At 45.5% G+C, this 23,007-nt stretch overlaps 1 pseudogene; it reads right to left on the bottom strand.

Annotated features, from left to right (window-relative positions):
* Window positions 1–3,990: 3,990 nt before the first annotated feature.
* LOC113833887 lies at window positions 3,991–9,407 on the bottom strand (annotated as a pseudogene).
* Window positions 9,408–23,007: the final 13,600 nt, after the last annotated feature.

The following is a 23,007-nucleotide window of genomic DNA, read 5'->3' as shown; positions in this document are numbered from 1 at the left end:
GTTCTTTTCAAATTTGTTTTACAATCTAATTTTTGTTTATTATTCTTGTATATGATGTCAAGGGTTGGGGGAAGGCGTGTTTGTGCCGCAGCATGGGTGTGGGGGCCAAAGGACAACTTGTGAAGTTGGTTCTCTCCTTCTCTCTGGGTTCTCTCTTTCTCTGTCTAGGTGGGTTCCAAGAATCAGACTCAGGCCACCAAGCTTGTATGGCGAGTGCTTTACCCAGTGAGCCATCTTGCCAGCCCTGGGAATCAGTTCTGATGTCAGCTCAGAATGTGGGTGCTTAGAGAAATGTGTGGAGGGCAGATTTTGAGGCAGTTCCCCACTTTGGGAGGGGTTCCTAATATCTACTGTAGTTATAGAGCAGGAGGAGGGGACGGACGGGGCTGCACTGAGGTGCCGGCACGGTGGGACAGCCCGCTGGGGGCACACATTTTATCACCAGTGTTCTCTGTACGGGTAAGATGCAGACTGAGATGGTATTTTCATTCTCCCCAAAGTTGCATACCCTCATTGCCCACACCTGGGCTGCAGGACTCCTGCCCTCTCTGTAGTATATTTTATATACCCCTGTACACCTGTGAGTGGCGGGATGCAGGTAGACCAGATTCCCTTGCCTAGCTTCTGCTAGAAACCTCCAGTGACTGGACCCAAAGACTGTCTCCAAAGACCTGAAATCAATAGACAGTTTGCTCTATGAAATTGGCTGTTAGAGTTGTTCTGAGTTTGTGCAGTGACACACAGGAGTGGCCTCTGTTGAGTGCACTCAGCCTTCAGATGCACAGTAAGCGCTGAGCTGGTAGCCACTCAGCTTCTGGTTTAACCCCACAGTCTCCCATTTAGAGGGAGATATGGTAAAGTGGGGTTGCACACTGAATACGCATCTTCTGAACCTTATATTAAGACTGTCCCTCGGGCCTGGGGACATAGCGTAGTTGGTGGACCTAGCATGCTGAGGTCCTTGGTTTGGTTCCACACTGTATACATTGAGCTTGGTGGCACATGCTCATAAATCCATTACTGAGGTGGAGACAGGAGGATTAGGAATGATCAAAATTATCTCAGAAAAGGGAATTTGAGACCAGCCTGAGCTACATGAGACCCTGTCTCAGGAAAAATAAAATAAAATAAAGCGGTCTCCCCCCAAAGGGAGACAAAACAAATTGTGTGTGGGCTTAGAAGGCAGAGGGTACCAAAAGGATATGGGTGCTTTCTGGACAGGGTCAGACCTGACAAGGATGATGGACAGTGAATTTATAGTCTCATTGCTGCGTGACTGTGAATAAGTCACACAGTCCTCTCTGAACCTGTGTCTTCAAAGACAATGGGCAGCAATTTTCATTTCTCATGTTCTCCAGAAGGTACTGAAGGTAGTGTTGCTGGTAGTGGGGAGCAGAGGGGTGACAGAGAGATGGGGAGGGGGGAGCAGGTGCCCAGTTGAGATCCCAGATCTCAAAGCTCTCTGTGTTGTTGAGGTTTGCGGTTCCATTAGCAAGCCTAGGGTCTTCTCTTTTCAGTGAAGGAGTACTTGGGTTTCATGGTCAGGAACTCTCTGTTACATTGCCCAGATTCCCAGACCTGGCAGGCTGGTCTGAGTGATCCCCAGGGTCAACCTGGCTCTGCCCAGGAATGCAGCCATAGCTGCTAGCTTGCCAGCCTGGTCCTTTGAGCTTATCAGCACCATATTTGCTCAGGATGGGTACCAGTCACCCCCTCCCCCTCCAAAAACAAGAAAACATGTTTTGTCAGTGGCAGGGTGGAGTGGGGTGGCCCCTCTGGCTCCAGGCTTGCTGCCTACCCCCACAGTGGGCCTACCAGTGGGGCAGGCAGCCTGTTATTGTTGGAATGGAGAGCTGGCTCACTGACTGCCTGTTTCCTCCAGCTGTCCAAGCAGGGAGAGCTAGGGAGGAAACCCTCAGTCCTGTCCATGGGCCTCAGACAAACCCTCTGTCACAACAAGGGAACAATGGCTTGGATGGGCCAGTGGGTGGATGGAAGGCTAGCCCCCTCTGCTCTCTGTTTTCATCATCTAGAGACAGGTTGTAGGGGGTGAGAGCAGGGACAGCTCTCCCCTTACCCCCCACCCCCATGCCATGTCTTGTTTTCCACCCTGTTGGGCACACTGTCTCCCATCTCAGGGGCCAAGGAAAATAGCGGCCTCAGGAAGCATGTCTGGTCTGGGGTTCTGCTGCCCTGAGCAGCAGCAGAGCTGGGGGAGGGGAGTAGAGAGAGCCTGGTACCACAGGGCTCCAATCTGCACAGGGTTGGAGTCCAGCAGTCACTGATCTGTTTCCCCTCGAAAACCTTGAGGACTTTGTCCTCCTGTGTCTTTGTGTCTTCGTGTCTTCAGTCCTAGCATGTGGCTAAGCCTAGGACAGGTGTCTGGAACAACTCGCTCACTAAATCAGGGATAGGCCAAGCATAAGAAGTGAGACTTCAAGTATGACTTTCATCAGGTCACTTAAGCTGTCTACTAAACCTTGCTTTTCTCATCTATAGACTATGCCCTTCATAGAACTGTTGTGCAAGTGAAATGTTTTTGGGCACCTTGACTTTGTCTTGGGGAGCAGATGACGCTGTAAACACAACAGATTTTAAACTAGGGTCAGTACTTGGTTGTTGATGTGTGGTGTTATTGTAAAAATGTGTTTTGGACCAAGTGGCCACAGAATTTCCAAGAAAGTTTTCTATACATTTGCTGTTGTTGCTTTTCTTTGGGACAGGGTTTCAAGTAGCCCATGCTAGCCTCAAACTTGATATGTAGAGGAGGACAATCTTGAACTTTTTAATCCCCCAGCTTATTAGTGAGGTCTAGTGTTAATATCTGTGGGTGTAGGAGGGAAGGGTGAGTGGTTGCCAATGGTGTTGCAGAGAGGAAGTGCCCCTTTCTGCCTGCTCCCAACATCTGCACAGCAAGCTGAACATGTGGTCTGCCAGTTCTGGGAATCCTTGGGAATAAGGAGAATAGTTCAGGGTCTACTGAGATGCTTGTGTGTACCAGTGACTGTATGTGCTCTTATATACTTATTGTCTAGCTCAGTCCTCACAGGAAAACTGTTAGGAACACATTTTTACCCTATCTTAGAGATGGCGACATTGAACTATAGAGATGAAGTCACAAGACCAATGTCATGGAACTGGGAATTCTCTCTCTCTTTTGAGACAGGATTTTTCTGTGTAGCCCTGGCTAATCTGGAACTAGCTCCATAGACCAGGCTGATCTTGAACTCACAAAAATCCTCCTGCCTCTGCCTCCTGAGTACTGGGATTAAAGGCATGTGCCACCACCACTGGGAAAGAACTGGGAGTTCTTATTCTATTTTAAAATTAGTTTTAATTTTTTCACCTATATGTGTGTGTGTGTGTGTGCATGTCTCCATTTATATGGATTCCCATAGAGGCCAGAAGAGGGAAGCAGATCCCTTGCAGTTGGAGTTGAAGTCAGTTGTAAGTTGTTTGACATGGGTATTGGGAACCAAACTTGGGTTCTTTGTCCCATTGATGAGTCTAGACTCAGGGTTGTAGCAGGAAGTAAATAACGATGGACGTTCGATCACAAGGCCAGCAATGGAAAGAGAAGAGTTGGAAACTGGGTCTGGCATGAACTAGAGCTTTGGGACATAGTGTTCAGAGAAGGGAGAAAGACAGAGAACACTTTTGTATGTGGTGAGCATGCTCTTGGGTCTACTGGGCTAGTTACATCAACACAATGGCAACAGCAATTAAAAATCAGCCCTTGTCATGGTGGATCAAACACAGAGAAGAGGTTGCATCTACCCAGTCCCAACTGATGCATCTACATACAACTTTTGTACCTAAGGCCCAGGGATCATTGTGGAAGACGTGGCAGATAGACTGTGTCTCCTAGAAATGTCAGAGAAGCTACACCCACGAAGTTTCACCAACATGGCTACCTAAACAAGACCAGAACAAGGATGATACCAATAGACATGCTAACATAGAGGGGGGAAAGTTCACAAGGTCTCAACCTTAGACAAAGAACTACAGGCAATCAAAGAATGTCAAAAGAGAGGGAGGGGTAGTTTTCCCTATGGTAGGGGTCTCTAGTGGCCAGTTCTGAAATCATACGTGTGTGCGCACACATACCATATGGACTGAGGCTGTATTTATAAGCGTGTGTGTGTGTGTGTGTGTGTGTGTGTGTGTGTGTACAATAATGAAAGTAAAAGAGGCTTTGGGCTGGCTGAGATATGGCTCAATGGTTAAGAAAAAGAGGCCATGTATTTGAAAGAGCAATGGGAGGGGTTAGAGGGAGGAAATTATGTAATTATATTAATTTTTATTAACTTTTAAAAGTTATTGTTAAAAAAAAACCAAACAGCACTCCAAGATCCCCACGGTCTAACATGATGTAGGTTTGGTTTTGGCTTGTTTCTCTGTGCAGGGCAATGGTGACATCCATGCTCCACACAGATATTCAGGGACTCATCTTTTATGGCCTCTCCATCCTCCAGCAAGCAGAGAACATGGAGAAGTCAGTACACACTTACCTGCTCTGTCTAAAGGTCACACATCAGGCCCACACACAGCCTGTTATGAGAGCTTGTTCTATGGTCACACTAGATGAAAGGCATATAGAAGCAGGGCCCAGCTGTGTGCCCAGGAGAATGGGAACAGCAGGAAATCAGTGAGGACTCCCAGACGCTCCTCTTCACAATAACAGTGTTTGAAAAACAGAGCTAGCACTTACTGAACTCCGTTGTGGAAACAGCATGCTTTGTGGAAGTGATTCCCTTTAATCCTCACTTAATTTTGCAACGACCTCATGAAGTAGACTGGTCCTCAGGGATGTGACACCCTCTCCCCATCAAGCGTTCTCTTGCTGAAGTGTTATCTTCACAGAGTCCCATGGAAATGAAATCACAGGTTCTTTTGTGCCCAGCTTTGTTCCCACTTAGCTTGCCTTTGAGGTGCAGGCTGGCAGTTGCTAAGATGACTCCTTTCAGCCCTTCTAGAATATTTTATGAAGAACCATCTTTGTAAAGTTAGCATTTCTCCAATGGCTGGCATTACTGAACATCTGTCTTCTTAGTTTATGTCTGTTAAGTCCCTCTTAATGTTTTATGGTTTTGTGTTTTATGAACCCAAGGTTGTTGTGGAATATTTGTTTAGCTATGCAAAGATGTGTTGCATTTGTTTAATTATGGAAAGATGTGTTGCTATTTTACCTTCCCTTCCTAAGCCACCTGATTGGTCTAATAAAAAGCTGAACAGAGGAGGAAGTATAGGTGGAGTTTTCAGGAAGGGAGAGTAAGTAGGAGGAGGAATTTAGGCTCAGGGGAGAAAGAAAGGAAGAAAGAAAAGGAGACCCCAAGGAGACACCAGTGGCCAGTCAAGTAGACACAGTGGAAGCAGGAGAGTTGGACATACAAAATGAAAGACTGGTAAAAAGCCCTGAGGCAAAACGTAGATGAATAGAAACAGTTTAAGTTAAGTTAAAGATCTGATGGGACAAGCCTAAGTTCAGGTTGAGCATTCATAACTAATAATAAGTCCCCACGTCATTATTTGGGAGCTGTTTGGTGGTTCAAAGAAAATGCCAACCACACAAGGACCCCAATCTTTACCTAGCTCAAGAATTTCTTTTGCGTCTATTTTGGCAAGGTTTTCTGTGGTTGGCATTTGTGTTTAAGTTTCTAGCTTACTTGGGGGTTAATTTCTGTGTGAGGTATGAAGTGAGGACTGAAGTCCACTCTTCTCCTTGTCCAACCTGTCCCTGTGCCATACGAAACAAAAAAGATCTTTCCCGATAGATGGGCTTTGGTAACCTGGTTTCTGGATTCTATTCTGCTTTCTTACTCTATCTGGGTTTGCACTGCATGTCAATGACAGTGGCTCCATAGTCAGTCTTTAAGACTCTCTCTCTCTCTCTCTCTCTCTCTCTCTCTCTCTCTCTCTCTCTCTCTCTCTCTGTGTGTGTGTGTGTGTGTGTGTGTATAGAGGTCAGAGGACAACTTGAATGAGTATGTTTGCTCCTTCTACCACATGGGGTTTGGTGGAAGAATATTGGCTAAGCATCTCACTTGCTCTGACCTTGTTCTTTCTATCTATCTATCTATCTATCTATCTATCTATCTATCTATCTATCTATCTATCTATCTATCTATCTATCTAAGACAGTCTCAGGCAACCTAGACTGTGCTTGTTCTTGAACTCACCATGTAGCTGAGGGTGACCATGAATGGATGACCCTTCCTAGATCAATTTCTGTCTGAAAGCTTTCTGAGATTTGTTTTGGAGTTATTTTTAATCTATAAACAGACTTTAGGGGGAATCAGTATCATAAGGTGTTTGCATCATGCTATCTCTGAGCATTGTACGGCTCTCACTTAGTGCCTGCTTCTGTTCTTTCTACCATGGGTTAGATTTCGAGGTAGAGATAGCATACATTTTTATTACATTAATCCTTAGTCTTCTTTTTAAAAACTAGTTTTAATGATATTGCAAATTGTATTTTAAAATGTTAAATTGCAATTATTCTTTATGCTATGTAAGAATAGTCCATTTAAGACAGTGACCTTGTAAGTTACAATCTTGTACTGGGGCTAAATATAGCTTAGTGTTAGAGTATTGGCCTAGCATGCATGAAGGCCAGTACTGAAAAAAAAATCCTTCCCTGCTTTTCTGGTCCCAGGAAGGCAGGACTGTAAACCCAGCTTTAATATTTAGAAGGCCGAGGCAGGAGGATTGAAAGTTCAGAACCTGTCTGGGATATAGAATACATCCAAAGTCAGCCTGGGAAAGTTAGTGAGACTCTGTCTTAAAATAAAAGATATAGAAGGAGCTGGGCATGGTGGCATATATTCTAAATCCTAGTACTCAGGAGGCAGAGGTGGAGGCAGAGGCAGAGGGGCAGAGGCAGAGGCAGAGGCAGAGGCAGAGGCAGAGGCAGAGGCAGAGGCAGAGGCAGAGGCAGAGGCAGAGGCAGAGGCAGAGGCAGAGGCAGAGGCAGAGGCAGAGGCAGAGGCAGAGGCAGAGGCAGATCTCTATGAGTTCAATGCCACTCTGGTCTACAGAGTGAGTTTCAGGACAGCCAGGGCTACACATTGAGAGCCTATCTCAAATAAACAAAAACTAAAATAAGACAAGCAAACAATACAAAGGGGCTGGGAATGTATCTCAGTGGTAGAGTACTTGCCTATGTGAGACCCTGGGTTTATTCTCCAGTTAAAAAGAAAGGAAGGAAGCAAGAAAATGTCTTTGTGTTTCTTTCTCACTATGTAAATAACACTGTCTAAGGTATAATTCAGGCACCATGCAACTTATCACTCACAGTGTACAGAGTTCAGTGACTCCCATAGCTCACCGATGCTACGCTCAGTTTCTTAAAATGTTTCCTTTTTGTACATAATTTTAGATAGTTTCTAATAGTATTTTTTAAAAGTTTATCTGTTATTATTATTACTGGTTTTTCGAGACAGGGTTCCTCTGTAACTTTGGAGCCTGTCCTGGCACTCACTCTGTAGACCAGGCTGGCCTTGAACTCACAGAGATCTGCCTTTCTCTGCCTCCCAAGCGCTGGGATTAAAGGAGTATGCCACCACTGCCTGGCTTATTATTATAATTACTACTACTACTACTACTACTACTACTACTACTATTATTATTATTATTATCGTGTTTGTATGTATGTGTTCAAGCAACACAGTGAGTGCGTGGAGGTCAGAGGATAATTGTGGGTAGTTGGTTCTCTCTTCCCACCTTTTATGTGAGTTCTGGGGATCAAACTCAGGTCACCAGGCTTTTGAGGCAAGCACCGAGCTGACTGAGCCATCTTGTTGGCCCTTTACTGACAATCTTTTCCATTCTTTCCTACAGCAGCATCATGTTTTCTTTATGTTCTCAAAAGGATGATATTTTTATATTTCTAAAACAACTTTTCTTTTTCTGTGGTGCCAGGATGGGAGCCCAGGGTCTCTTCCACACTCAAGTGGTGTTCTGCCACTGAGCCATGAGCTCAACCCTGTGAAACTACTCTTTAGAATCTAACGTTCTGATGACTCCCCTCATCTTGATCACTGTGGGATCTGCTCTTTTGTTTTTGTTATTGTTTTTGTTTTTCTTTTCCGAGACAGGGTTTCTCTGTGTAACCGTCCTGGCTGGCCTAGAACTCACTCTGTAGACAAGGCTGGCCTCTACCTCACAGAGATCCGACTGCCTCTGCCTCTCATGTGCTGGGATTAAAGGTGTGCACCACCCTGCCTTGGAGAATCTACTCTTATGTGTGAAGTTTCTCCTGGTTAGAGTTACTGTCTTCTTGCTTTATGTATGGCAAGGTTTTTGATCAAGTGCGGGGCTTTTTGATCAAGTGTTTGTCGTTATAAGTTGGATTTTGTTATGTTGTTTTAAAAATGTTGGAGTTGTTGAACCACCCAATTGGGTTACTAGGGGTGCTAGAGACTTTAAAAAACGTCTTTTATATGTTTTAGTCTCTCACTTTGTCCAGATTAGGTTTTTAAATGTTCATTTATTTATTTACTTTTTACTTATGTCAATGTGTGCGTGCACATGTTTGTATGTGCACCACGTGTGTACAGTGCCTTCAGAGACCAGAGAGGGCACTAGAGTCTCTAAACTGGGGTGACAGGCAGTGTGATCTTTTCAATATCGGTGCTGGGAACTGAACCCTGGCCCTTTGGAAGAGCAGCAAGTGTGCTTAACTTTGAGCCATGTCTCCAGCCCCTCCTGGCTAGTTTTTGCTGTCAACTTGACACAACCTACAGTCACCTGAGAAGAGGGAATCTCAACTGAGCAATTGTCATGATCAGATAGGCCTGTGGCCATGTCTGTGTGAAACTCTTGGTGGATGACTAACGTAGGAGGGTCCAATCCACTCTGGGAAGCACCATCCTTAGGCAGGTAGGCCTGGGCTGTGAAAGTTAGCTAGTGGAGCCAGAGTGTGCTAGCTTTCCTCTATGGTTCCTGCCTTGAGTCCCAGCCCTGACTTCCATCAATGATGGATTGTGAACTAAATAAGCCCTTTTCTCTCCAAGTTGCATTTGGTCATGGTGTTTATCACAGCAAAAGAGATCAAACTAGAATATCTTTCAACCATGATATATTATCCAAACTTTGTCTTAACTGGAGGGTCTATAAACACGGTGTATTCATCCCACTTACAGGCAAGGCAAATATTTTCTGACATGCTCGCACTCTGGTCATATGACCCACACTACCTCCCTGCCTGGCTTTATCGTCACTGTATTGTGTGGTTACATCACTAAGGCTCATCCCATACTTTGTCTTTTCCATGGCTTCCCTTAATGTCTTTCACACAGACTGTGAGTTGACCCACTCCCTCCAGCCTTCTTTTTAGCATCATCCCATCCAGGGGCTGCATCCTCATCCTTTCCTATTACAGAGACAAGTTTTACTTTGGGCAACATCTTCTAAACCTTCCTCCTCCTCCTCACCTCTCCTCTTCCTCTTCAACAGAGTCAAAAATGAGCTGAGACTATTTCCATATGGCAAGATGATAAAATGTCAAGATGGTGGGTCCAGGTCAAGGGTCAGACCTCCCATTGCCCACCGTCCAGTGTCTGGAGGAAGCCACTTCATATATCTTACCTGGAGAGAAGATTTCACAGTAGTTCATTGTTGGTGAGTTAAAGCACAATTCTCCATCAGTTTTATATTCCAGTAACACCTAAAACTTTTTATATTTGACTTACTTTTCTCTCTGTAAAAAGCATGATTCTTTTTTCCCTTAACAGTGTAATTTTCCTGTTTTCCGGGGGGATGTGTGTGTGTGGTGTGTGTGTGTGGTGTGGTTCTGGGGTTTGAACCCAGGGCCTTGCAGTTACAAGGCAGATGCTCTACCACTGAGCTATATCCCCAGCCCTACTTTTGCTTCTTTTTAGTTATTCTCCTGACCATTTGAAAGATGCTCGTTCATAGCTATGGCTTTTCCCCACAACAGTGTGACACCCTACACCGCTCCCAAACAACCAGTGGCCTAGAAGAGAAACCACCTGTTCTTTGGGTCTGAGGGTTGGCAAGAGCAGCTGTTTAACACCATGTCTGTGAGCATGGCTCTGTCTCCCTGCAGATCTGCTGCCAGTGTGTCAGCTCTATTTCTGGCTGAGTCTTTGCAGGATTGCAGAGGCACAAAAGGACAAACTGAGGCACCCGAAGGAGCGTTTTGATATATTGCCTCAAATTCATGGCATCCCCATGCCAGCCTCCTCAGTGTTGGGATTCCAGGTGAGTGAGTGTTACATGTTCATTCAGAGCAGCAGTTCTCAGCTTGTGGGTCTCCACCCCCACAGGGGCTGCAAAATCCATATTTACATTACAATTCGTGACAGTAGCAAAATTACAGTTATGAAGTAGCAACGGAATAATTTTATGGCTGAGAGTCACCACAACATGAAGAACTGTATTAAAGGGTCACAGCTTTAGGAAGGTTGAGAGTCACTGCTCTAGAGGCTTCTTTGGTGACTCTTGGTCATTTTCTCCCCATGTCTTTGGCCTCAAGTATTCCTGCATTGGAATTCAAGATTACAACAGGTCAGGTGTGGTGGCACACTACTTTAATGCCAACACTCTGATCTGGTGAATTTGAGGAAAACGTGGTCTACATGGGGAGTTCTAAGGTATCTAGGGCTACACAGTGAGAACCTGTCTCAAAAAGAAAGAAGAAGGTGACAGTACAGTCAAGCAGATACACTGGTTGTACACAGTTGTAATCCTAGCCCTCTGGAGGTGGAGGTGGGAGGATCAGGAGGCCTAGGCCGTCCCCCATGTTACAGAGTTACTGTAAGTCTTGGCTACATGACAAACAAAGACTAAAACAGAAAACCACAAATACCCTTTGTACATTCCAACTTGTTCTATTGTTTCCTTCTTGAGGGTTATAGGTTCAGACACAGTGGTGCTTTTTATTTATCTTATTTCATTTCATATATTCTTGGCTTCTACCTCCCAAGTGCTGGGATTGCAGGCACGTGCCACCATACCTGGTTTTTGAGGTGCTGAGGATTGAACCTAGGGTCTCACAAGTGCTAGATAGGCACTTTGCCAACTGAGCTACACCTCCAGCCTGAGTTCCCTCTTTAGCTGTGTTCTTTCTTTTCTGCTCAGCTACATACTTGAAAAGCTGTTTGTAGACGAATGCCCAACAATTATGGCAGAAGGAGCATTTTGGAGCTGGTGTGGTGGCATTTGCCTTTTATCCCTGCATATGGGGAAGGGGGGCAAGGCTGACTATCTCTGTGAGTTCAAAGTCAGCTTGGTCTACACTGATTTACATAAAAGAAGGAGGATTTGAGGGTTCTGTCAGAAGCTGCTGTGCTGTTCCATACATGTCCTTTTTCTTTTTCTGGATTTCTCTTTTTCCTGCCTCGGCACCCCTTATATATCAGTCTTCATTTCTAAAAACCAATAAAAATGATAAACCTGCTTTTGCCTCCTATGAAAAGTTCTTTTGGGCGCTGGAGAGATGGTTATGGCTGGCCCTGTCCTGCTGTGCTTTTGGAGTCTGTAGCCCCTGTACACACACCATCATATTCCCAACCTCTTTCTACCCTCTCTGTGCCTTTGCACTTTCTAGATAGTCTAGGTGGCAGCACCGATTGGTTGAACAGGAGTCATGGTCACACCTAGTTGCTAGGTTCCAGGAAAAAGGTGTCACCTTTGGCTTTCTGTCCTAGGAGGCCTGCCCTGCCTCCAACTTATTTTAGGACCCCCCCCCCAGCAACAGGAAGGGGCTCGGCTGTCTCGGTGATATCTGCCAACCCAGAGATAATTCCCGTGTATGGGATGCTGCCTGTCTGCCACCCCTTCCTGCCTCTACCCATCCTAGTTTTCCTGTCCTATGTCCCTGGCCTGTGCCTCTTGCCATGCTCTGAAGTTCAAGTCCATACTGGTTGGGGATGGGCTGGGCTCTCCCAACCTTTCCTTCTCTATGTTCTGCAAATCTAAGATCACAGACTTCATTCTTTTGCAAGGGTTTCCCCTGGGCTCTGCCAGAAGCTCTGAGTCCAGTTCAGTTAAATTCTACTCCCTTTAATGAACCCGTGCTCTTGGTTCAGAAAATGTTGCACTCGTAGGGATTGATTTTAGGCATTTGAGATTGGTGGTAGGGTCTTCAGGGAATTCCTGGACTGGAAAACAAGGTCCGGACACCTAGGGCATCAAAATCCAGTTTGCAGACTTCTTTCAAAGACTTTTAGCTGCTGAGAAACCTGCATTGCTTGCATTTTTTGAGGCTCATGGCATAGTAAATAGTAAAGAATCAGCAGAGTTGCAAAAAGGCTTGCATGTTTATAACCCTGAGTAGTGTGTGTGTTAGGGAGTGAACCAAGGCTTGCATATGCTAGGCAAGAACTCTATCACTAAGCTGTATCCCTAACCCCATGGAATTCTTTAAACATTTCTTATTTCATTTAAAAATTATGTGTGTACATGTGCACATGCATATGAGTGCAGTGTGTTTGTGTGTGTGTACATGTGCACATGCATATGAGTGTAGTATGTTTGTTTGTGTGTGTGTGTACATGTGCATATGCATGAGTGCAGTGTATTTGTGTGTGTATGTGCACATGCATATGAGTGCAGTGTATTTGTGTGTGTGTGTGTATGTATATATGTATGTGTGTGTGTGTACATGTGCACAAGCATATGAGTGCAGTGTATTTGTGTGTGTGTACCTGTGCACATGCATATGAGTGCAGTGTATTTGTGTGTGTATGTGCACATGCATATGAGTGCAGTGTATTTGTGTGTGTATGTATGTGTGTGTGTGTGTGTACATGTGCACATGCATATGAGTGCAGTGTGTTTGTGTGTGTGTACATGTGCACATGCATATGAGTGTAGTATGTTTGTGTGTGTGTGTGTGTACATGTGCACATGCATGAGTGCAGTGTATTTGTGTGTGTGTGTGCACATGCATATGAGTGCAGTGTATTTGTGTGTGTGTGTATGTATATATGTATGTGTGTGTGTGTACATGTGCACAAGCATATGAGTGCAGTGTATTTGTGTGTGTGTGTACATGCATATGAGTGCAGTGTATTTGTGTGTGTATGTATGTGTGTGTGTGTGTGTGTGTGTACATGTGCACATGCATATGAGTGCAGTGTATTTGTGTGTGTATGTATGTGTGTGTGTGTGTGTGTGTGTACATGTGCACATGCATATGAGTGCAGTGTGTTTGTGTGTGTGTACATGTGCACATGCATATGAGTGTAGTATGTTTGTTTGTGTGTGTGTGTACATGTGCACATGCATGAGTGCAGTGTATTTGTGTATGTGTGCACATGCATATGAGTGCAGTGTATTTGTGTGTGTGTGTATGTATATATGTATGTGTGTGTGTGTACATGTGCACAAGCATATGAGTGCAGTGTATTTGTGTGTGTGTGTACATGCATATGAGTGCAGTGTATTTGTGTGTGTATGTATGTGTGTGTGTGTGTGTGTGTGTGTGTGTGTACATGTGCACATGCATATGAGTGCAGTGTATTTGTGTGTGTGTGTATACATGCATATGAGTGCAGTGTATTTGTGTGTGTGTGTATACATGCATATGAGTGCAGTGTATTTGTGTGTGTGTGTGTGTGTGTGTGTACATGTGCACAAGCATATGAGTACAGTGGCCAAAGAGGCCAGAAGAGGGTTCAGATCCTCTGGAACTGAAGTTAAAACTACAAGTAGTTGGGAGCTGCTGGATGTATGTGCTGGGAACCAAACTTGGGTCCTCTCTTAACTACTGAGCTGTATCTCCAGCTCCTGAATGGTTTTTTAAAAACATACATGCTAAGCCAGGCATGATAGCATATACCTATCATCCTAGCATTTTTGAGGTAGGATCAGAAGTTCAAGGTCATTCTTGGCTACATTGCTAATTTGAAGTTAGCCTGGGCTACATGAGGGACAATATCCAACAAATACCTCATATGCACTGAAGTCTAATTGTATTCTTAACACCATTGGGAACTGATGTCAAGAGTTCTACTGAGGCTGTGGCTGTCTTGCTGGAGTTCTCAGTCTTGAGAACTTGCCCTCTCTAGGCAGGTCTGGCTCTGAAAAACTCTGCTGTTATTTTCTCTGTCTTTCTGGGGGACTCTGAGCTTATTGATCTTATTGGCAAGTTCTGCCCTTGGCAGAGATCAGCCACCATGGGCTGAAGTTGCCCTTTACGTGATTAGAGCCTGGCTTGTGCACCTATGATCTTAGTGTGGTTCCTGGGCAGCCCCACTGGGGAAGCTTTATAAGCCCTGCACTGGGCTTGGCTTCCTGTCTATGGCCCTCACTCCCCCTCCTGGGATCCAGCTTCTGGCCTCTGGAGAGTTCCTGTTTCTGGTTTTAGAGATTTCTTGGGTCATAGCCAAGCTGGACTGATGAGGTTTCTGGAGCTCGGCACAAAGGCCAGTTACCCAGGTCCCTACAGCCTGGGCTCTCCACCAGTGTTACCCAGGTCCCTACAACCTGGGCTCTCCACCAGTGCTAGCTTGTCTGCTTCCCATTCTTCGAGGCAAGGTGGAGCAGAGGATGAAGTGTTTACTCTTTTTGTTTTTGTTTTTATTTTTGTTCTTTGTTTGTTTTGAGACAGGGTTTCTCTGTGTAGCCCTGGCTGTCTTGGAACTCACTCTATAGAGCAGGCTGGCCTCAAACTCAGAGATCCACCTGCCTCTGTCTCCTGAGTGCTGGGATTAAGGGCATGCATTGACACTGACCAGTGTTTTATTATTTTATTTCTATGTCCCTAATTCTGGGGTTCAAACCCAGGGCCTTGCACATGTTAGGTAGGTGCTCTGCCAGTAAAGCTACATTACCAGCTCCTATAGTCTTTTTGAAATAGCTATTTTCCCTTCAGTAAAGACCTACCTCAGTGTGATGCTGCATACCTATAATTCCAGCACTTACAAGGCTGAGCAGGAGGATTGTAAATTCAAGACCATATTAAGCTATATACTGGGGCGCTGTCTCAAAAGACAAAGCCAGGGTTGAGATGCAGATTGACTGGTGGAATGCATGCCTAGCATCTGTGAAACCCTGGGTTCCATTCTCAGTACTACGGAAACTAGGCCTGGTGGTCCACACCTAATTCTAGCACTCAGGAGGCATAGGCAGGAGGATCAGAAATTTAAGGTCATTCTGGATGAATTAATTGGAGACCAGCCTGAAGTACATGAAACCCTGTCTTTTTTTTTTTCTTTTTTCTCTTCTCTTTTTTCTCTGTGTAGCCCTGGCTGTCCTGGAACTCACTCTATAGACCAGGCTGGTCTCAAACTCAGAGATCTACCTGCCTCTGCTTCCTGAGTGCTGAGATTAAAGGTGTGTGCTACTGTTGCCTTACTGAGACGAGGTCTTTCTAAGTATCTGGAGCTTTTCTTGATCTTCCTCCCTCAGCCTCTTGAGCAGCTGGTATGACAGGCCTGCACCACGAGGCCCCAGTAAATCACACTAAAATTAATGGTGGTATATTTCACAAAAAAATCTTTTTTCAGGAAATTTGTTTTAATATTAAAAGCAATCTTTGCCTAATCCAAGATCACAACAAAATTAATGTCTCTTGCCTTTTATTTTAGGCATATGGTCCATTTTGAGGGTGTTTGTTGGGGGAGGGCATGCGACATTGGATTCTCATTTTTTAAAAAAGATTTTATTTATTTATTATGTATACAACATTCTGCTTCCATGTATATCTGCACACCAGAAGAGAGCACCAGATCTCATAACGGATGGTTGTGAGCCACCATGTGGTTGCTGGGAATTGAACTCAGGACCTTTGGAAGAGTAACCGGTGCTCTTAACCTCTGAGCCATCTCTCCAGCCCTGGATTCTCATTTTTTGAGGGTCTACATGAGGGTCTCGGGTAGCTCAGGTTGGTTTCAGATTCAGTATGTAGCCGAGGATGATCTTGAACTTCTGATCCTCCTGCCTCTAGCTCTTGAGTGCTGGGTGACAGGCCTGTACCACGTTGGTTGGCTCTAGGAAGTCCTGTGGATCGAGCCCTGGGCTTCATGCTTGCTAGGATGGCCTCTGCTGCCTGAGCAGACTCCCAGCCCTTGTAAGATTTTACACATCACTCCTAAGTTATGTATGCTCCTGTCGTCTGCCCTTTGCTTCCTAGATGAATTTCTTCCTTCCAAGTGCTGGGATTAAAGGGGTGTGCCACCACAGCCTGGTTGAGACCCTGTCATTCTCTCTCCCTCTCCCTCTCTCTCTCTCTCTCTCCCTCCCCCTCTCTCTCTGTCTCTGTCTCTCACACCTTCATACCCCTTCCTCCGAGAAGAGCAACCCTCGAAGACCTCTGCCATGCAGGCTAAGAGCTCAGCCCCATCGCCACCAGGGATGCCACATCAGTGAATGAAGCTCCTTGGATTCCCCAGATGCAGGGTAAATCTGATTTAGCAGAGGTCGGCTTAGTTCATGCTCTGGGTGACAGGGTCAGATTCAAGAGGGCAGCTCTCATCACTAGAACCTGTGAACTGAAGTGAAGGTAATGATGCCTAATTGCTGCAGGTGTCGTCACTTATTGCCCAAATTTCAAATTGTGCCAGCCCACACTGAGTGGCAGGTTACTTGTGAAAGCCTCAGGGATTTCAGCTGGGAACTAGGAGGTCCTGGCTACAGAACCTCCCCACGGACCACACACAGAAGCAGGGGAACAGCTTTATTTAGGGCTCTTCGTTGAATCTGAACAAAACAAGGATATATGGTGTGATGAGATAAGCCTGCCTAGACTCTGATGCCAATCGGCATTTTATTTGTTCTGGAGATTTAAATGACTCAGATGAAGCCTGAGGGTTATTTGATGCATCACCACCTTACATTAGTGTAGAGATCAAGAGTGGCCAATACAATGGTAGACCAGTGAGGCAGAAGTCTAGTTTATGTGTAAAAATATAGAACACAGGGCTGGCCAGATGGATCAGAGGGTAAAGGTAGTTGCTGCCAAGACTAATGACTTGAGTTCTAGCCTTTCAAGCTGCCTGGTGGAAGGAGAGAACAGATTCTCATTAAGTTGCCCTTTGACAGACTCACTGGTGTTCTGGCAGGACTGCCTCCCCCATTCATAAGTATGCCTGTGTGCACACACAAATAAAAATAAATGTAGTAATAATCTCTCTCTCTCTCTCTCTCTCTCTCTCTCTCTCTCTCTCTCTCTCTCTCTCTCTCGTACTGCTGACATCACATATCAGTGCAGAAAGGTTATCCAGGAACTACTTCTGGGACTCTGAGTTATTTAGGGGCAAAAGTAGCATTTCACCTACTATTGCATGCAGATAGATGTCAGCTAATTGCTAAGTCATAAAATTATTGAAGAAACAATCCAGTGAATCTGGCTACACAGTAATTAAATCTTCAGACAAAATGGCACATTGAGAAAAATTTCTATACCAGAATATACCAGAAGAAAGTACAATAAACTGGCTGGGTGTGGTGGCACATGCCTAAATCCCAGCACTTGGGAGGCTGAGGCAGGAGAATTGGCTTGAGTTCATGACCTCTCCTCTTCACGGTCATTGCATTTAGATGCACATACACAGACACACAGCTGCACAGCCAGGACCCTTTCTCAAAAAAATCAAAACCCAATTAACCGTAAGCTTTTATTTTCTCTCAGTTTTGGATGCTATTGAGTCCAAGATCAAGACAGCAGAAAATCCTGAGACTAGTGAAGGCTCTGTCCTCTCAGCTGGTGATTCTTCTTGGAAGCAGTGCAGGCCCCTTTCTAATGTGTTTACTTTATATATGTGGGCGTTTTGTCTGCAAGTATGTCTGTGCATTGTGTGCATACACACATGTAGTTTTTTGAAAGCACATGGCAGAACACATCAAAAACAACCTCGGGGGCTGGAGAGATGGCTCGGCAGTTAAGAGATAGCACTGCTCTTGCAGAGGATGAGAGACTAGGCCATAGCAGACTGTTTACAACTCCAGCTCCAAGGGATCTGACACCTCTGGTCTCCATGGCACTCGTACTCACATAGGCACATGCACACACAGAGATAAATATGCATTCTCAAAACTAAAAATAAAAAACTTGCCGGGTGATAGTGGTGCGTGTCTTTAATCCCAGCACTTGGGAGGCAGAGGCAAGCGGATCTCTATGAGTTCAAGGCCAGCATGGTCTACAGAGTGAGTTCCAGGACAGCCAGGGCTACACACGGAAACCTTGTCTCAAAAAACAAAATGATAAATAAAAAATAAAAACTAGGACAGGCATGGTGGTGCATGCCTTTAATACCAGTCCTCAGGAGGTAGAGGCAGGCAGATCTCTGAATTTGAGGTCAGCCTGGTCTACAGAGCGAGTTTCAGGCTAGCCAATGGCTATATAGTGAAGTTTCAATATGTATATTTAAAACATTAAAACACACACACACACACCACCACCACCACCACCGACAACGGTGATATAGATATAGCATGCCTGTCATATTAGCACTGGGAAAGGGGCCAGTGGTAAGAAGATCAGAAGTTCAAGGTCACCCTCAACAAAATAGTAAGCTGTCCCTGCCTAGGCTACAAGACAGTCAAATTAAAAACAAACAAAAAACCCCACCCAAACTCAAAACAAAACACCACAATTCTGAACAAGAAATCTATCAACCTTGCTTCTTCTTCAGGGCATAGGTCGGGAATGCCCTCCCCAGCTCCCCCAGCCCATAATCGCCCCTCCCGCCTCTCAGTAGGCTTCTACACCCTCCTTCTACAACCCAGGCTGGGTTAGCGCTTCTAACTTTAGCCTTGTTCATCAGCTGATCTTCTGTGATCAAGAGAGCTTTGGTGGTGACGTCTCCCCATGGGGCAGGTTATCATCTCATATCCTCACAGGCAAGGTGCGTGGTGATATATTATTTATGATTTATTAAAGCTTGCCTGAGGATTCAGAAAACAAAGTCAGCCACAAGTCATAGAAGCCAGGCACACGCCTTTAATACCTGCAGCTAGAAGCTAGAAGGTACACGCCTTTAATCCTAGGATTTGGGATTAAGAGGTAGATGGATGGATCTCTGTGAGTCCAAGGCCACCCAGATCCAGTTCTAAAGAGAAACAGCTCACACAAAGATGATCTCAGCACCTGGGATCACAAGCCTTTAATCCCAGCACTAGAGGGGTATGAAGGATAGGAGCAGGGTCTTCAGTAGTCAGTATCAGGGATTCATTCTCCAGCCACATTGAGGATAGGAAGACACTGAAGTCTCAGGATTCTCCAGCCACGCTGAGGAGAGGTTACAGTCTGAGGTTTGGTGGAACCAGGATGTCTTTCAGTCTGAGGTAGAGTGAGAGCAAGTGTCCAGATGCTTTGCTTTTCTGACCTTCAGCTTGAAGTTTGAACCCCAATATCTGTGTCTGGGTCTTTTATTTTTCGTGTTACAATGGTGTTTCTCCAGCTTTATCCCCTTTAGAGAACAAATGTCCATCTTTCCCTGGTGTGGAGGAGGAGATCCCTGAGTCTGGCTCCGTTGCCTTATTCTCCTTTTGGACAGCACCATCTCCACCCATGTGGAGGTCACTGTTTTCACTTCCCGTAATTATCGTGTGTCCGTATTTCTGGATAATCTACAATGACTTACTTTCATCACCAGAAAGAAAGCCCCTAAATTTCTTTCAGTTTATAATTTCATAGCTCTGGCCCTTCCTTTCACTTCATTTCTTGGAAAATCTTTCTTTCAAAGAAATAGGAATTGGGAAAGCATGTTTGTGCAGCATCAGTATCAGTGTCATTTAACACAGAGGATCAGGAGATGGGGGCATCAAAAGGTCCAATTCTGGCATCCTGGTTAAGGATACTGATAGAGCCCATGACCTAAGCTCTGTTTCCAAAGCCATTTAACAATGTGAGGGAAAGGCTGCAATTCAACAGAAAATTCGAGAGGTAGAACACAGACCTTTGGCCACACTGTTATTCTGATTTTATTTGAACATAAGCATGAATGGATATGGAAAGGGATGACTTTAAATAAATATATATTAGTGTGTGTGTGTGTGTGTGTGTGTGTGTGTGTGTGTGTGTGTGTGTGTTACCTGTGAAGGCCAGAAGAAGGTGTCAGATCTCCTGGAATTGAAATTTGAGGCAGTTGTGAGCTGCCTGATATGGATGCTAGGCACTGAACCTGTCTTGAACTCGCTATGTAGACAAGGCTGGCCTAGAACTCACAGAGATCTGCCTGCCTCTGCCAGGAGAGTGCAGATCAAAGGCATTGCACAACCATGTCCAGCCATATCTTTTATTTTTGAAGTTAACACACAAAGTAATGGGTTTCATTGTGTCTTATTTACACCTGTTTCTTTAAGCTTAGTTCTAATCCAGTGGTGGATCACTGTGGATGATCCAGGTCAGCCTGGATCACAGAAACCAAACCAAACTAACAACAAAAATCAAAGACAAGAAAAAGTCATGAGGTCAGCAACCTAGTGCCCAGTCAGCCAGCACAATTAAATCAGGAAGAAGTTTTGATAGCACCCTGCTTGACACAGTCCCTGCATTGTTTATGTGTACTTGGTATAACCCTGCACTTCTCTTGCCTACCCAGGAAGGCTGTGGTGAATCCAAGTGCCTGGAATTCATCTTTTTATAAAATAACCTTGAGTCTATTCTGATTCATGAAAAATAACATGTCACTCATGAGCTTCAGACCAGGGACTGTGACACAATCCTCATGTCTAATTATCCTGTTTCTCACCCAACCCAGTCATTTCACAGGAGAGAAACTGAGGCCCAGAGAATGGACAGAACCAGAGTGAGTGTGAGAGATGGTGGCAGATACCAAGTGTCCTACCCCCAGATGGTGGTTTTTCTGGGACCCAGAGCTACTAGGTCTTGGTGGACTCTGGGGAGGGGTGGGTGGGAAGAAGGGAGCAAAGGAAACCAAATGATGTAGTTACTCTCCAGCCACACCCTCCAGGAGGCCACTGAGTTTTGTATTTGCCAGTACACTCCCCCACCCTTGTTTGGATGTGAGGGGATCAGCAGGGTGCTGGTGTGAGTCAAATTGTGTCTTCCTTAACCCCCAGGCTCTCAAAATGTAAACTTATTTGGGAATAGGGCCTTTCCTGGAAATAATCAAACTGAAATGACTTCTTTGGATCAAATCCAATATGAACACGTGGGAAGAAGAGAGATGTAATGAGAGAGAGAACGGCCTATGAGGATGGGAATGATGCTTCTAGGATCCGATTAAAGAAAAAAAAAACAGCAGAAAGATGTTCAGAAAACTACCAGGAGCCAGGAGAAAAGTGTGAAGGGATTCTCACCCACAGCCCTTAGAAACTTTTGAGCTTGGACCTCCAGGGTCCAGCACTGTGAGAGGATACATTTGTATCATCTCAGCCACCCTTTTATCAGTATTTTGTTACCATGGTTACAGTGGCCTTGCCCATCAAAGGCAGGAGGGGTGAAGCCTTCCATGCAAAGTCTTCATGCACACCACCCCTCCCCACACTACATGGTCCCCCCTATTGTACATCCTCACCCTCAGCTCCTTTGCCCTTGTTTTTGTGTAGCTGCCAGTTTAGGTCCCAACTGCACCCAGCCCTTACATCAACTTCCGAGAAAGTGAACTCAGTGCTAGGATGTTCACCTTCGTTACACCTCTCCCATGGCCTCTCCAAGCTGGGCCAGGTGGAGGATGTGGAGAGTAGGCTTCGGAGCCTCAGAGCGGGGTGGCTCTGAGAGCCTCCAGCCTTCAGCCTCTCAGTTAAGAAGGGACTGAGCCTCCTGAGTCAGGCCTTCTAACAGACCTGCTTCTTTATGCCCAGTTTAGCTCCATCTCCCAAGTCACTGTCAGATCTGGGCTTTTGGGAGGAATACAAGTGCCTTGCTGGCAACGTTTAGAGACTCAGTGAGATAGCTGTGTTCTGAGCAGTGGTCCAGACCCCAAGAGTTAGTGGCCATTGCTGGTGAAGTCAGGGAAGCCTTCCTGGAGGAGGGCAGCTGTTTTGTTCCTGGCCTTGCTGGAAAGTGTGAGATGAATTTTATTGCTTGACTCTGCCGAGCCAGGCAGACACATACTTTTGTTTATTTTATTGCATATCCTTTGCGAGGAAGTTAAAGCTGCCCCCAAACTCACTATATAGCCAAAGATGACCTTGAACTTCTGGCCTCCTGCCTTCACCTCCCAAGGCTGAGTGAGAGGATAGACATCCAACACCACATGAAGTTTATGTGATGCTGGTGATCCAACCTAGGACTCTGCTCATGCCAGGCAGGAACTCTACCAACTGAGCCCCATCCTCAGCCTGGTTATGTTTTAGAGATGAGAAAAATGGCGACTCAGATGTGATCGACTCCAGGCCGCATGACTGGCACAGGTGGGAGCAATAAACTTAGGAGCCAGGTGTGAAAGCACTTCTTACTCCTTCCTCCCGTACCAATGCTCTGACCTTTTCAGGTCAATAGACACTAAGAGGCTCCGGGGAGTGGCAGAGTAAGAAGGGGACCTTCTGTACTGCCACTGCATAGTCTTCCCCAGTAAGTTCTGGATACAGAGATACAGGTCCTTCTTATGCTCCTTCTCACAGGCTGACTAGAAAGGATTTGGGAAACATATGGCTTGCCTTAACCCACCCTTTCGAAGTCCCCGGGTACCCACAGTGAGGTGGGAAGGACTAATGGGGTGACTGATTTAGAATATGAAGGTCTTGGTAACAGGCATGTTTGAGGGAACAATGTTTAGTCAGGAGGCACACAACAGGGGACAGCAGGCTGAGGTACCCAACAGGCATGGGACATGGGACAGGGTGGGAAAAGACACTTGTTTTGGCCACCAATAAATGGGCAGTTGATTATCAGGACGCTGGATAGGATGGGGAGTGGGTGAGAAGAGACCAGTGTCCGGATGTTTCAAAAGGCAGAGTGTGAGGGCTTAGTGTTGAGAGGAAGGCTTTATCTGAGGGTTTAGGGTGCTGACTGGGGCTGGGCTGTAGAGATGGAAGACAGATGACAGAAGACTAGAAGGAAAAGGAAGCCTGGGTAAAATAACTGCCTTCCTCCCGCTGCCCCAGGCAGCCAGGACAGCATCAGCACAC

The sequence above is a fragment of the Cricetulus griseus genome, chromosome 2 (assembly GCF_003668045.3).
Source record: "Cricetulus griseus strain 17A/GY chromosome 2, alternate assembly CriGri-PICRH-1.0, whole genome shotgun sequence".
Taxonomy (NCBI): domain Eukaryota; kingdom Metazoa; phylum Chordata; class Mammalia; order Rodentia; family Cricetidae; genus Cricetulus; species Cricetulus griseus.
This window is presented reverse-complemented; position numbering and strand designations above follow the sequence as displayed.